The 13,979-nt window shown below is 43.9% G+C and overlaps 1 protein-coding gene across 1 annotated transcript in view; it reads right to left on the minus strand.

Annotated features, from left to right (window-relative positions):
- The window catches only part of SLC38A11 (solute carrier family 38 member 11), a 224,105-nt gene that overhangs the window by 176,877 nt on the left and 33,249 nt on the right, over positions 1-13,979 (minus strand). The window lies entirely within an intron of this gene.

The raw sequence follows: 13,979 nt of genomic DNA on the forward strand, positions 1-13,979 counted from the left end.
CCTTTTTTAAAGGTCGCGCAGAGGGCCTCATTATTCCAGGATAGTTCAGAAGCAAGAGTACGGAATTGTATGGCGTACTCGCCAACGGAAGAATTACCCTGGACCAGGTTCAGCAGGGCAGTCTCAGCAGAGGAGGCTCGGGCAGGTTCCTCAAAGACACTACGAATTTCCGAGAAGAAGGAGTGTACAGAGGCAGTGACGGGGTCATTGCGGTCCCAGAGCGGTGTGGCCCATGACAGAGCTTTTCCAGACAGAAGGCTGACTACGAAAGCCACCTTAGACCTTTCAGTAGGAAACTGGTCCGACATCATCTCCAAGTGCAGGGAACATTGTGAAAGAAAGCCACGGCAAAACTTAGAGTCCCCATCAAATTTATCCGGCAAGGATAGTCGTAGGCCTGAAGCGGCCACTCGCTGCGGAGGAGGTGCAGGAGCTGGCGGAGGAGATGATTGCTGAAGCTGTGGTAGTAGCTGCTGTAGCATCACGGTCAGTTGAGACAGCTGGTGGCCTTGTTGCGCTATCTGTTGTGACTGCTGGGCGACCACCGTGGTGAGGTCAGCGACAACTGGCAGAGGTACTTCAGCGGGATCCATGGCCGGATCTACTGTCACGATGCCGGCTGGCAGGAGGTGGATCCTCTGTGCCAGAGAGGGATTGGCGTGGAACGTGCTAGTGGACCGGTTCTAAGTCACTACTGGTATTCACCAGAGCCCGCCGCAAAGCGGGATGGTCTTGCTGCGGCGGTAGTGACCAGGTCGTATCCACTAGCAACGGCTCAACCTCTCTGACTGCTGAAGATAGGCGCGGTACAAGGGAGTAGACAGAAGCAAGGTCGGACGTAGCAGAAGGTCGGGGCAGGCAGCAAGGATCGTAGTCAGGGGCAACGGCAGGAGGTCTGGAACACAGGCTAGGAACACACAAGGGAACGCTTTCACTAGGCACAAGGGCAACAAGATCCGGCGAGGGAGTGCAGGGGAAGTGAGGTATATATATGGAGTGCACAGGTGAACACACTAATTAGAACCACTGCGCCAATCAGCGGCGCAGTGGCCCTTTAAATCGCAGAGACCCGGCGCGCGCGCGCCGGGACAGGACCGACGGAGAGCGAGTCAGGTACGGGAGCCGGGGTGCGCATCGCGAGCGGGCGCCACCCGCAAAGCGAATCGCATCCCGGCTGGAGGCAGTATCGCAGCGCACCCGGTCAGTGGATCTGACCGGGGCGCTGCAGTAACGAGAGTGTAGCGAGCGCTCCGGGGAGGAGCGGGGACCCGGAGCGCTCGGCGTAACAGCTAGATACATGGCAGTTTTAATAAAGGAACTTAACTTTACCAAAGGGCATGCCAGTCAGGGCCTGTGCCAAAGACATGAATAGCTGCCCAGACACCGGTTGACGTGTGGAGCCTGGTGTACTATTAACTTTACTGATCCCTTTAAAGGGGTACTCCGGTGAAAACCTTTTTTCATTTAAATCAACTGGTGGCAGAAAGTTAAACATATTTGTAAATTACTTCTATTAAACAATCTTAATCCTTCCTGTACTTATTAGCTGCTGAATACTACAGAGGAAATTCTTTTCTTTTTGGAATGCTCTCTGATGACATCACGAGCACAGTTCTCACTGCTGACGTTATTACAATAATAATAACGCTTTATTTATTGTTGTCCTTAGTGAGATTTGAACCCAAGTCCCCAGCACTGCAAGGCAGCAGTGCTAACCACTGAGCCACCATGCTGCCCTTAGCATACATCTGCTATGCATGGTTGCTAAAATGGACAGAGATGTCAACAGAGAGCACTGTGGTCGTGATGTCATCAGTGTTCCAAAAAGAAAGGAATTTCCTCTGTAGCATTCAGCAGGTAATAAGTACTGGAAGGATTAATATTTTTTTAATAGAAGTAATTTGCAAATATGTTTAACTTTCTGCCACCAGTTGATTTAAAACAAAAAAGGTTTTCACCGGAGTACCCCTTCAATCCCTTAAGGACCAGGCCAATTTTCACTGTAGGACCAGAGCGTTTTTTGCACATCTGACCACTTTCACTTTAAGCATTAATAACTCTGGGATGCTTTTACCTTTAATTCTGATTACGAGATTGTTTTTCGTGACATATTCTACTTTATGTTAGTGGTAAATTTTGTCGATACTTGCATCATTTCTTGGTGAAAAATTCCCAAATTTTATTTAAAAAATTGAAAATGTTGCATTTTTCTAACTTTGAAGCTCTCTGCTTGTAAGGAAAATAGAAATTCCAAATAAATTATATTTTGATTCACATATACAATATGTCTACTTTATGTTTGCACCATAAAGTTGACATGTTTTTACTTTTGGAAGACCTCAGAGGGCTTCAAAATTCAGCAGCAATTTTCCAATTTTTCACAAAATGTTCAAAATCAGAATTTTTCATGCACCAGTTCAGGTTTGAAGTGGATTTGAAGGGCCTTAATATTAGAAATACCCCATAAATGACCCCATTATAAAAACTGCATCCTCAAAGTATTCAAAATGACATTCAGTAAGTGTGTTACCCCTTTAGGTGTTTCACAGGAATAACAGCAAAATAAAGGAGAAAATTCTAAATCTTCATTTTTTACACTCGCATGTTCTTGTAGACCTAGTTTTTGAATTTTTACAAGAGGTAAAAGGAGAAAAAGCCTTTCAAAATTTGTAAAATTTGTAATTTCTCTCGAGTAAGGAAATACCTCATATGTGTATGTCAAGTGTTCGGCGGGCACAGTAGAGGGCTCAGAAGGGAAGGAGCGACAATGGGATTTTGGAGAGTGAGTTTTTCTGAAATGATTTTTGGGGGGCATGTCACATTTAGGAAGCCCCTATGGTGCAGAACAGCAGAAAACCCCACATGGCATACCATTTTGGAAACTACACCCCTCAAGGCACGTAACAAGGGGTCCAGTGAGCCTTAACACCCCACAGGTGCTTGATTACTTTTTGTTAAAGTCGGATGTGTAAATGAAAAAAAATGTTTTTCACTAAAGTGCAGTTTTTTCCCCAAATTTACCATTTTTATAAAGGGTAATGGGAGAAAATGCCCCCCAAAATTTGTAACCACTTCTCTTCTGAGTATGGAAATACCATATTTTAGGATGTAAAATGCTCTGCGGGCGAACTATAATGCTCAGAAGAGAAGGAGTCACATTTGGCTTTTGGAAAGTAAATTTTGCTAAAATGGTTTTTGGGGGGCATGTCGCATTTAGGAAGCCCCTATGGTGCCAGAACAGCATTACTATTTTGGAAACTACACCCCTCAAGGAACGTAACAAGGGGTACAGTGAGCCTTAACACCTCAAAAGTATCATGACTTTTTGTTAAAGTTGGATGTGTAAATGCTGGCGCACTGCAATGCTTAGAAGAGGAGGAGCGCCATTGAGCTTTTGGAAAGGGAATTTGGATTTTGGAAAGGGAATTTGTTTGGAATGGAAGTCAGGGGCTAAGTGCGTTTACAAAGGCCCCCCCCCCATGGTGCCAGAACAGTGGACCCCCCCCCCACATGTGACCCCATTTTGGAAACTACACCCCTCACGGAATGTAATAAGGGGTGCAGTGAGTATTTACACCCCACTGGCGTTTGACAGATCTTTGGAACAGTGGGCTGAGCAAATGAAAAATTAAATTTTTCATTTTCACTGACCACTGTTCCAAAAATCTGTCAGACACCTGGGGTGTAAATGCTCACTGTACCCCTTATTACATTACGTGAGGGGTGTAGTTTCCAAAATGGGGTCACATGTGGGGGGGGTCCATTGTTCTGGCACTATGGGGGCTTTGTAAACACGTGGCCTTCAATTCCGGACAAATTTTCTCTTCAAAATCCCAATGGCGCTCCTTCTCTTCTGAGCATTGTAGTGCACCAGCAGAGCACTTTACATCCACATATGGGGCTACAAATTTTGGGGGGCTTTTTTCCTATTTTCCCTTGTGAAAATGAAGCATTTTAGTGAATTTTGTTATTTTTATTTTCCCATCAAACTTTAATGAAAATTTGTCAAACACCTGTGGGGTGTTGAGGCTCACTATACCCCTTGTTACGTTCCATGAGGGGTGTAGTTTCCAAAATGGGGTCACATGTGGGTATTTATTTTTTTGAGCTTATGTCAGAACCGCTGTAAAATCAGCCACCCCTGTGCAAATCACCAATTTAGGCCTCAAATGTACATAGTGCGCTCTCACTCCTGAGCCTTGTTGTGCGTCCGCAGAGCATTTTACGTCCACATATGGGGTATTTCTGTACTCATGCTAGTGTAAATTTTTTTTTTTTTTACACTAACAGGCTGGTGTAGACCCCAACTTTTCCTTTTCATAAGGGGTAAAAGGAGAAAAAGCCCCCCAAAATATGTAGTGAAATTTCTCCCGAGTACGGAAATACCCCATATGTGGCCCTAAACTGTTTCCTTGAAATACGACAGGGCTTTGAAGTGAGAGAGCGCCATTTGCATTTGAGGACTAAAATAGGGATTGCATAGGGGTATTCTACGCCAGTGATTCCCAAACAGGGTGCCTCCAGTTTTTGCTAAACTCCCAGCATTCCTGGACAGTCAGTGACTGTCCGGAAATGCTGGGAGTTGTTGTTTTGCAACAGCTGGAGGCTCCGTTTTGGAAACATTGCCGTACAATATGCTTTTCATTTTTATTGGGGGGGGACAGTGTAAGGGGGTCACATGTATATGTAGTGTTTTACTCTTTATTATGTGTTAGTGTAGTGTAGTGTTTTTAGGGTACATTCACACTGGCAGCGGTTTACAGTGAGTTTACTGCTAGGAGTTTGCGCTGCGGCGAAAAATTTGCCGCAGCTCAAACTTGAAGCAGGAAACTTACTGTAAACCTGCCCGTGTGAATTTACCCTGTACAATCACATGGGGGAGCAAACCTCCAGCTGTTTCAAAACTACAACTCCCAGCATGTACTGACAGACTGTGCATGCTGGGAGTTGTACTTTTGCAATAGCTGGAGGCACTGGTTGGAAAACCTTCAGTTAGGTTCTGTTACCTAACTCAGTATTTTCCAACCAGTGTGCCTTCAGCTGTTGCAAAACTACAACTCCCACAGGGAAACCGAAAGTTAAACCCCCCCCCTGCCCCCGATCTGCTATTGGTTGTCACGTCTATACGACCAATAGCAGGGATAGGAGGGGTGGCACCCATGCCACCTCATTCCTATCCCTTTAGAGGGATTGTAGGTGTCTTGGACAACTGCGATTCCCCCTTATTTTTTGGGTCACCGGGTCACCATGGGCCCATATGACCCTTAATAGCCGCAAATCGCAAGTGTGAATTCATCGCCGACCTGGGCATTTTCACGGGGTGCCTGCTGATCGATATCAGCTGTCACCCCGGTCCCCGCCGTGCGGCGGGGACTGAAATTCCCACGGGCGTACAGGTGCGCCCTTGGTCCTTAAGTGGTTAAGGATTGCTCGGATAGGATGGGTGGAAAAGAGCGATGGGCTGTCTGGACACTCTAAGGACTGAAAGTGCTGGATACCCGAGAGGTAGAGTTTTATCGTGTTATGAGACAGTTTTAGGTTGGAATGACAGAAAGCAACAAAAGCCAGTAGGTACTTGATATTACCAAGCTGCTGCTGAGGGTATGTATGCTGGAACTTGCCAAACAATCTCCATGCAGTGTTGTATGACTTGAAAGTATTGTATTAAAGCGACTGTGAGATGAGCGTTTTAGCACTGTTAACATGTAGATTTAATCCATCATCAATGACCTGAGGTGAGGAGTAGGAGTGCGTATGGCATCGGCCTCTGGACACACTTGGAAAAAATGATCAAAATTTGGTCGAGACAAGGCATCTGCCGCAATATTCCTCTCCCTGCTAATATGCTCCCCAAAGAAATGAAACTTATGCAGTATGCCACCACTTTGGCTGGGTAGGACCTGTGATATTTATAGAAAGCAGAGCCTCCGTACTTTTAACCTAAGTCCACTACTTTGTACATGTATAAGTCTAGCTCCTCCCTTCTATGTGGGCTGGCAGAACAGACTATGCCACGAAAGAGACTAAACACCAGAACAATTTCTGGCAAGGTAAATTTGCGATTCAACCTAACATCCTTCGACTTTAGGATGATGGAGACCTTGCCACATGTAATAGTCTTGTTGTCTTTAGCCTCGAGTGACGCGACCAGAAAGGATGCTAGATTGACTAGTTTGCCTTCCAGTATATCCTTCTTGAAGGGGTATTCCAGGAAAAAACTTTTTTTTATATATATCAACTGGCTCCAGAAAGTTAAACAGATTTGTAAATGACTTCTATTAAAAAATCTTAATTCTTTCAGTACTTATGAGCTTCTGAAGTTAAGGTTGTTCTTTTCTGTCTAAATCCTCTCTGATGACACCTGCCTCGGGAAACGCCCAGTTTATAAGATGTTTGCTACGAGGATTTGCTTCTAAACTGGGTGTTTCCCGAGACAGGTGTCATCAGAGAAGATTTAGACAGAAAAGAACAACCTTAACTTCAGAAGCTCATAAGTACTGAAAGGATTAAGATTTTTTAATAGAAGTAATTTACAAATCTAATATATAAGGGAAAAAAGGGGGGGTACCAAATGCCTCTAGACAAATACCATAAAATGGTACATGATGATGGAATTACAGAAAAAATTAATCGGACTGTGCTTCACTTTAAATGATGTACAAATTTAATATAAATTAATATAAAATATTACAAATGAGACATAAAATAAATAATGCAAATCTAATACATAAATGCCTCCTACCACAGGGCCCTTGTGGGGAGGTATGATATTTGAATACAAAGCATATATTAAAAAATGTTAAAATATAGCATGTGAACTATGTTCTACCGCTATCCCAATATATTGCAAACCGACAGTGTACTTTTGTGCGGTACACTCCGTTCTCATGTGATTTAGAACAGTTCACAAAGTGATATAGTTACCAACTCCTAAGGGTGGTTTTGGCTGGACGTCCGAGAGATGAATATGTGGGGGCTGTGTCCAGCGCTAGCGTGCGCTTACGGTGACGGGCCCGGATGCCACAGGCCAAAAAAGGTCACCGGTCACGGAGTAATTGCAGGCTCGATGGCAGATGTAGTGGAGGCTGTGTCCAGCGCTGGCATGCGCTTGCGGTGACGGGCCCGGTTGCCGCAGGCCGAGGAGAAGTCACCGGTCACGGAGTGGCTCCGGAGGTGGAGATGTACTCGGAGATAGATGGATCTTGCTCCGGAAACAAGGAAAGGAAAGCCTCGTGGAAGATCTCTCGGCGTCTGGTGGAATGGCGGATGGATTACAGCCAGGTGTGAAATCAGCAGATGATGGAGTTGTGTCGGAGGTAAGTGATGGCGGTTTGTGGATTGCGGTGGTCATGCCGTAAATATTTCTTTCTCTATTTGAAAATGTAAAATTATCTATAGTTTTTTTCTTATTCTCTAAATGTGACCAAATGTTCATCATGAAATAGTGGAGCACGTTCACAAAGGTGTAATAGATTAAATCGAAAAAAAATGGGGTATGTGTAGCTCACAATATAAATTAATCGAAGCTAAATGGAAAGTATTTACACCAAAAAAATACTAGTACAAAATAATATATAAGGGAAAAAAGGGGGGGGGGTACCAAATGCCTTTAGACTAATACCATAAAATGGTACATGATGATGGAATTACAGAAAAAATAATCGGACTGTGCTTCACTTTAAATGATGTACAAATTTAATATAAATTAATATAAAATATTACAAATGAGACATAAAATAAATAATGCAAATCTAATACATAAATGCCTCCTACCACAGGGCCCTTGTGGGGAGGTATGATATTTGAATACAAAGCATATATTAAAAAATGTTAAAATATAGCATGTGAACTATGTTCTACCGCTATCCCAATATATTGCAAACCAACATAGTGTACTTTTGTGGGGTACACTCCGTTCTCATGTGATTTAGAACAGTTCACAAAGTGATATAGTTACCAACTCCTAAGGGTGGTTTTGGCTGGACGTCCGAGAGATGGATATGTGGGGGCTGTGTCCAGCGCTAGCGTGCGCTTACGGTGACGGGCCCGGATGCCACAGGCCAAAATTTTACATTTTCAAATAGAGAAAGAAATATTTACCGCATGACCACCGCAATCCACAAACCGCCATCACTTACCTCCGACACAACTCCATCATCTGCTGATCTGTTCTAAATCACATGAGAACAGAGTGTACCGCACAAAAGTACACTATGTCGGTTTGCAATATATTGGGATAGCGGTAGAACATAGTTCACATGCTATATTTTAACATTTTTTAATATATGCTTTGTATTCAAATATCATACCTCCCCACAAGGGCCCTGTGGTAGGAGGCATTTATGTATTAGATTTGCATTATTTATTTTATGTCTCATTTGTAATATTTTATATTAATTTATATTAAATTTGTACATCATTTAAAGTGAAGCACAGTCCGATTTATTTTTTCTGTAATTCCATCATCATGTACCATTTTATGGTATTAGTCTAGAGGCATTTGGTACCCCCCCCCCCCCCCCCCCCCCGTTTTTTCCCTTATATAATATTTTGTACTAGTATTTTTTTGGTGTAAATACTTTCCATTTAGCCTCGATTAATTTATATTGTGAGCTGCACATACCCCATTTTTTTAATTTACAAATCTGTTTAACTTTCTGGAGCCAGTTGATATATTAAAAAAAAGTTTTTTCCTGGAATACCCCTTTAATGTTACTGGGAACTAAATGTGATGGTGCAGCATTTAGGGAACCACCCAACCCTCCTGACATGCTAAGCTGAGAAGTGCTGGGAGTGGAAATGACCTGTGAAGCTGGAGTAGGTGTATTGTCTCTACTCTCGACAGCTTCCAACCTGGATTCTATTCTGGAAATGGAGGATGGCATATTATTTAACATAACGTGTAACTGTGACAAGGAAGTTTGGATAATGTCCAAAGGTGTAGCTTCCTGACTAGGACCTGCCACATCCGCAGACAGGAGGCAAAATAGTTCTGCTTTTCTAGCAGTAGTGGGGTATGGAATGAGTCTCCTGTGCAATTCTGCCATCAACTTGGGGATGGTCCATGCTCTAAGTGACGGTATACTGTCGTAATCGGATTGCTGATCAACGTTATCTGGAAGAGAAGCAGTTTCTTCTATGTCTGATACGTGAGACATATCTGTAAATCAGAAAAAAGGGGGAAGCAAGCAACATAACAAGACCTGTAAACTATTTGTGGAATAACTGGACAGCCCTCCACAGGCTAAACACCACAACATGCTAAACAGGCTAAACATGCCATGTGACCCTGGAGCCCGTAATTGTGACAGGTCTTAACAAGTCTAGCATAACCAATGTGCCTGTAGTCGTGACAGGACTAATCATAAGCAATGGGCCTGTAGTTGTGACAGGCCTTCCGTACTCAGCGTGCCTGTAGTCGTGACCGGTCTAAGCATAACCAAAGTGTTTGTAGTTGTGACAAGTCTAGCGTAACCAACGTGCCTGTAGTTGTAACAGGACTAGCGTAACCAACATACTTACTATGTGTCACTAACCTATAACCAATACCAACTAAACAGAAAAACAAAAGGCTGCAGTCACATAAATACCTAGGACATGATCTACACAGATATGCTAGTATGTAGAAATACGCTTCATCAGAACGGAACAAAACAATGTCCAGAACCTGTATAAACATAATTAACACATATATAGACTTTGGTTTGTCACAGAAACCCTCCGGAACAATAAGTGATTTACACACCCAGAACACCAGCAGGACTTATGCTATGGACAGTTATGCGGAAATGGACGATACTTGCAGAAATGGATGAATAAGTGGAAGAAATACCTGTAAATGGACGAGACAGCATGAAAATATGTACCGATTTAATACCTGCACCCATTTTACAGACAGATAAGCCACGCACCCTGAGTACTGGAAAGTATGGTAGAGACGGGAGAAGCAGACAACTGGATAGATATACCCTCTGGATATTAGGATGCTTGTTAGCAATTAGAGAGCAAGGATTTTACGTAGATGAACCTGTAAAAAAATATAGCAATCATGTGTACACCTGTTTGAAAGGGGTGCCAGTAATAACATTATTACATACCCTATACACCTGCATGATTTAAAGGGTACCTTTCATCAAAAAAACTTTTGATATATTATAGATTAATGTATGCAGAATAGCTTTTCAATTGCATGTTATTAAAAAATATGCTTAGGGGGTCTAGGGGTCTCACTACCAGTCCTTTTTTTTATAGATTTCAGACTCCTGCACGAGTCCTAAATCTCAGACTGCAGCCGGGACAGAGACAAGCTCAACACTACTCCCTGGCAGTGAGCAGTGGTGAGTTTGTCTGTGTTCCGGCTGCAGTCTGAGATTTAGGACTCGTGCATGAGTCTGAAATCTATATAAAAGGACTGGTAGGGAGACACCTAGTGGTCATTTTTTCAAAGTGGAAAATTAAATAGAAAGAAGCATATTTTTTAATAACATGCTTGTCACGATGCCGGCTGGCAGGTAGTGGATCCTCTGTGCCAGAGAGGGATTGGCGAGGACCGCGCTAGTGGACCGGTTCTAAGTCACTACTGGTTTTCACCAGAGCCCGCCGCAAAGCGGGATGGTCTTGCTGCGGCGGTAGTGACCAGGTCGTATCCACTAGCAACGGCTCAACCTCTCTGGCTGCTGAAGATAGGCGCGGTACAAGGGAGTAGACAGAAGCAAGGTCGGACGTAGCAGAAGGTCGGGGGCAGGCGGCAAGGTTCGTAGTCAGGGTGGATAGCAGAAGTTCTGGTACACAGGCTTTAGACACACAAGACGCTTTCACTAGGCACAAGGGCAACAAGATCCGGCAAGGGAGTGCATGGGAGGAGGTCAGATATAGTCAGGGACCAGGTGGAAGCCAATTAAGCTAATTGGGCCAGGCACCAATCATTGGTGCACTGGCCCTTTAAGTCTCAGGGAGCTGGCGCGCGCGCCAGCACATGACAGCAGGGGACGGGAACGGGTAAGTGACCTGGGATGCGATTCGCGAGCGGGCGCGTCCCGCTGTGCGAATCGCATCCCCAACGGCCATGACAGTGCAGCGCTCCCGGTCAGCGGGACTGACCGGGGAGCTGCAGGGAGAAAGACGCCGTGAGCGCTCCGGGGAGGAGCGGGGACCCGGAGCGCTAGGCGTAACAATGCTATTGGAAAGTTATTCTGCATACATTAATCTATAATATATCAAAAGTTTTTTTGATGAAAGGTACCCTTTAAGACATGCGGACAATAGACAGCAAATAAAGTTGCAACTAATGGAAAATCATTAAACCTGAAAATTGACATAAAAACATGAAAACCTGCTAATAACGTAAGCAGCAGAATATATGTAAGCATGCAAAGTTCAAGACCGTATCCTGCCAGGGCTTTTAAGTACTACGGATATAAGATACAGTACGAGCACCTGTGGGTGAGTATGTTCAATAAAACGTTAATCAGTATATGCTGTGTTTTATTTAAAAAACATTTTTATTTTATATAATCTTAAACTAACAGAATTTAGCAGACAACACTTCGTAATAACAAGGAAATTGATGCAGACGTATCTCTGTAACAAACTAAAACAGACAGACGTGTAAGCATGTGAAGTAGTCAGAACACTAAAACCATGTGACTGTGACCTGGCTGTGCGAGTGAAATAAGTGGCAAGCGAATCCAGGCAGGACATGTGTAAATAGTTCAAGAATAAACTGTCTTCTGACACCTACTACGGCCACAGTATAAGCCTGTACAGAGTACCCCACGGCCCCACAATCAGGCAGAGAGATCTGTGCTATGAGCCATCACCTCCCATGTCTAACATGTGTGGAGCGCACGCCACCATAACATGAGACACAGACCTGTATTGATGTGCAGACAGCCAAACCCTCGCTCACATGCATGTACCACAGTGAAGGTACAACAAAAGCCAGCACTGACTAGCCTACGTGCCGCCCGCAACATAGCCCAGAATCCCCCTCCCCTTGCCCCCGAAAGCCACGGTCTTACTTTTTCTGAAGCAGAGGATAAGCGCACTGGATAACTGTAAACAGCAGATGCACTCGGAATGCTTGTGGACACGAGACGCCGGCCAGCAGAACAAAAGCCCGTAACACTCTGATGACGTGCATTGAACACTGAGAACGTCAGCTAACCAGGTGCGTATGGGCCCTGTTTGTATAGTAAGAGCTGCCCCTCCCACAAACATGACTAACAATTAGCATAACCCATATACCACCCCACATGTGGTGTCGATTCAGACTTTAGGAATACGGAGGATGCCCGGGGTGCTCAGCCACGCCAAAGTTCGATGAGGGGTTTGGGTTCCTCTACATCTGAGGCCCCTTTAGGCACAGGACTCGCCGAGGGGCGCCGGAAGTATTCATCCACCCATTGGGCCCGGAGTGAAGCGGAAACAGGTCTCCTAGCAAGCGTAGGTGTACCTGTTCCCCACAACTCCAGGACAAAGGTCAGTAACATTATTAATTTGTCTAATGTAGAATTATCTGCATCATGCATGTCTTTGCTTTCTACGGGCTTGAATTTCTGCTTGACAAATAAGTTTGATGAAGTGCAATTTCAAATCAATTTAGCCAAATCTCTTGGTAAATTAAATTTATCTAAATTGTTAAAAAACAAATCTGATCAGGAATGTATTTTGCAATCAGGAGAAGACCCGGCCAAAATTGGGCCACTGGGGTTATCTACCTAATTTGCAAATAACAGTAGTAGACCATCAGGTGGTGGTAGAATTGTTCAAACTGTTATGTGAGAGTGACACCACTGATCAAAAAGAACACAGTAAATTTACTGGGGGTGTTAAATCTTCCTTTTTTCTGCCTTTACAGCCAGGTTCTAGGTTAGAGATCTTTAGCACGATAGTGATGTCAGAGATCAAAAGTCTCATTTATCCTGAGGTCCTCAGTAACCTGACAGGTGAGGAACATTGTGCCCTTAGTTGGTTAAAAAACAATAAGGATATCATTGTGAAACCGGCTGATAAAGGCGGAAATATTGTGGTACTCAACACTAAAGATTACATTGAGGAGGCGATGCAGCAGCTAGGGGATTCTACCACCTATATGAAAATTGATGGAGATCCGTCTCGTGGGTATCTTCATAAATTACAGTCACTACTTAGTTAGGCAGTAATAGATGGAGTAATCCCTAAATAAAACTTGCTGAAAAACTGTTTCCTTGTAATCCTCAAAAACCAAGCTGGTACTATTTTCCTAAAATTCATAAGACCCTCACAAAACCACCTGGGAGACCGATCGTATTGGGCAGGGGCTCTTTAACTGAACCCCTGTCTCGATACTTAGATTGTTTTTTACACCCGTTACTTAGATCCGTCCCCTCTTACTTGGCTGATACAAAGGCTCTCCTTCAGCTAGTGGAGGGTCTTGAGTGGCGTCCGGGTTACAGATTGACCTCGATTGACGTGGTCTCTCTGTATACCTGTATACGCCACCAAGATGGTATTAAGGCAGTACGAATCTTTTTGGAGAGGGCTGGAAAGGACCAGGCATGTGTCAATTTAATATGTGAGGCTCTTCTGTTTATTCTTGAACATAACGCTTTTCAGTTTGGTAGCCACTGGTTTGCACAGCGAACCAGCACGGCGATGGGCACGCCAGTGGAACCAACCTATTCTGTTCTATTTTTGGCTTTATGGGAGGAAAAGTTTATTTACTCAGAAAACAACCCTTTCAGATCCAACATTATACATTGGTCATGGTACATAGATGACAGTCTGATTCTGTGGGATGGCTCCGAGGAGAGGTTTAATGAATTTGTGGTATATATCAACACTAACGATTTGAATATGCAATTCACATCTATTATGTCTGATACAGAACTACAATTCCTAGATGTTACACTACTAACCTCCCCCTCTGGTGTTTCAGTAAAAGGCTTCCGCAAAAATACAGCCACCAATTCATTATTGCACTTTAACAGTTTTCCTCC

This window comes from Hyla sarda, chromosome 8 (assembly GCF_029499605.1).
Source record: "Hyla sarda isolate aHylSar1 chromosome 8, aHylSar1.hap1, whole genome shotgun sequence".
In the NCBI taxonomy this organism is placed as follows: Eukaryota; Metazoa; Chordata; class Amphibia; order Anura; family Hylidae; genus Hyla; species Hyla sarda.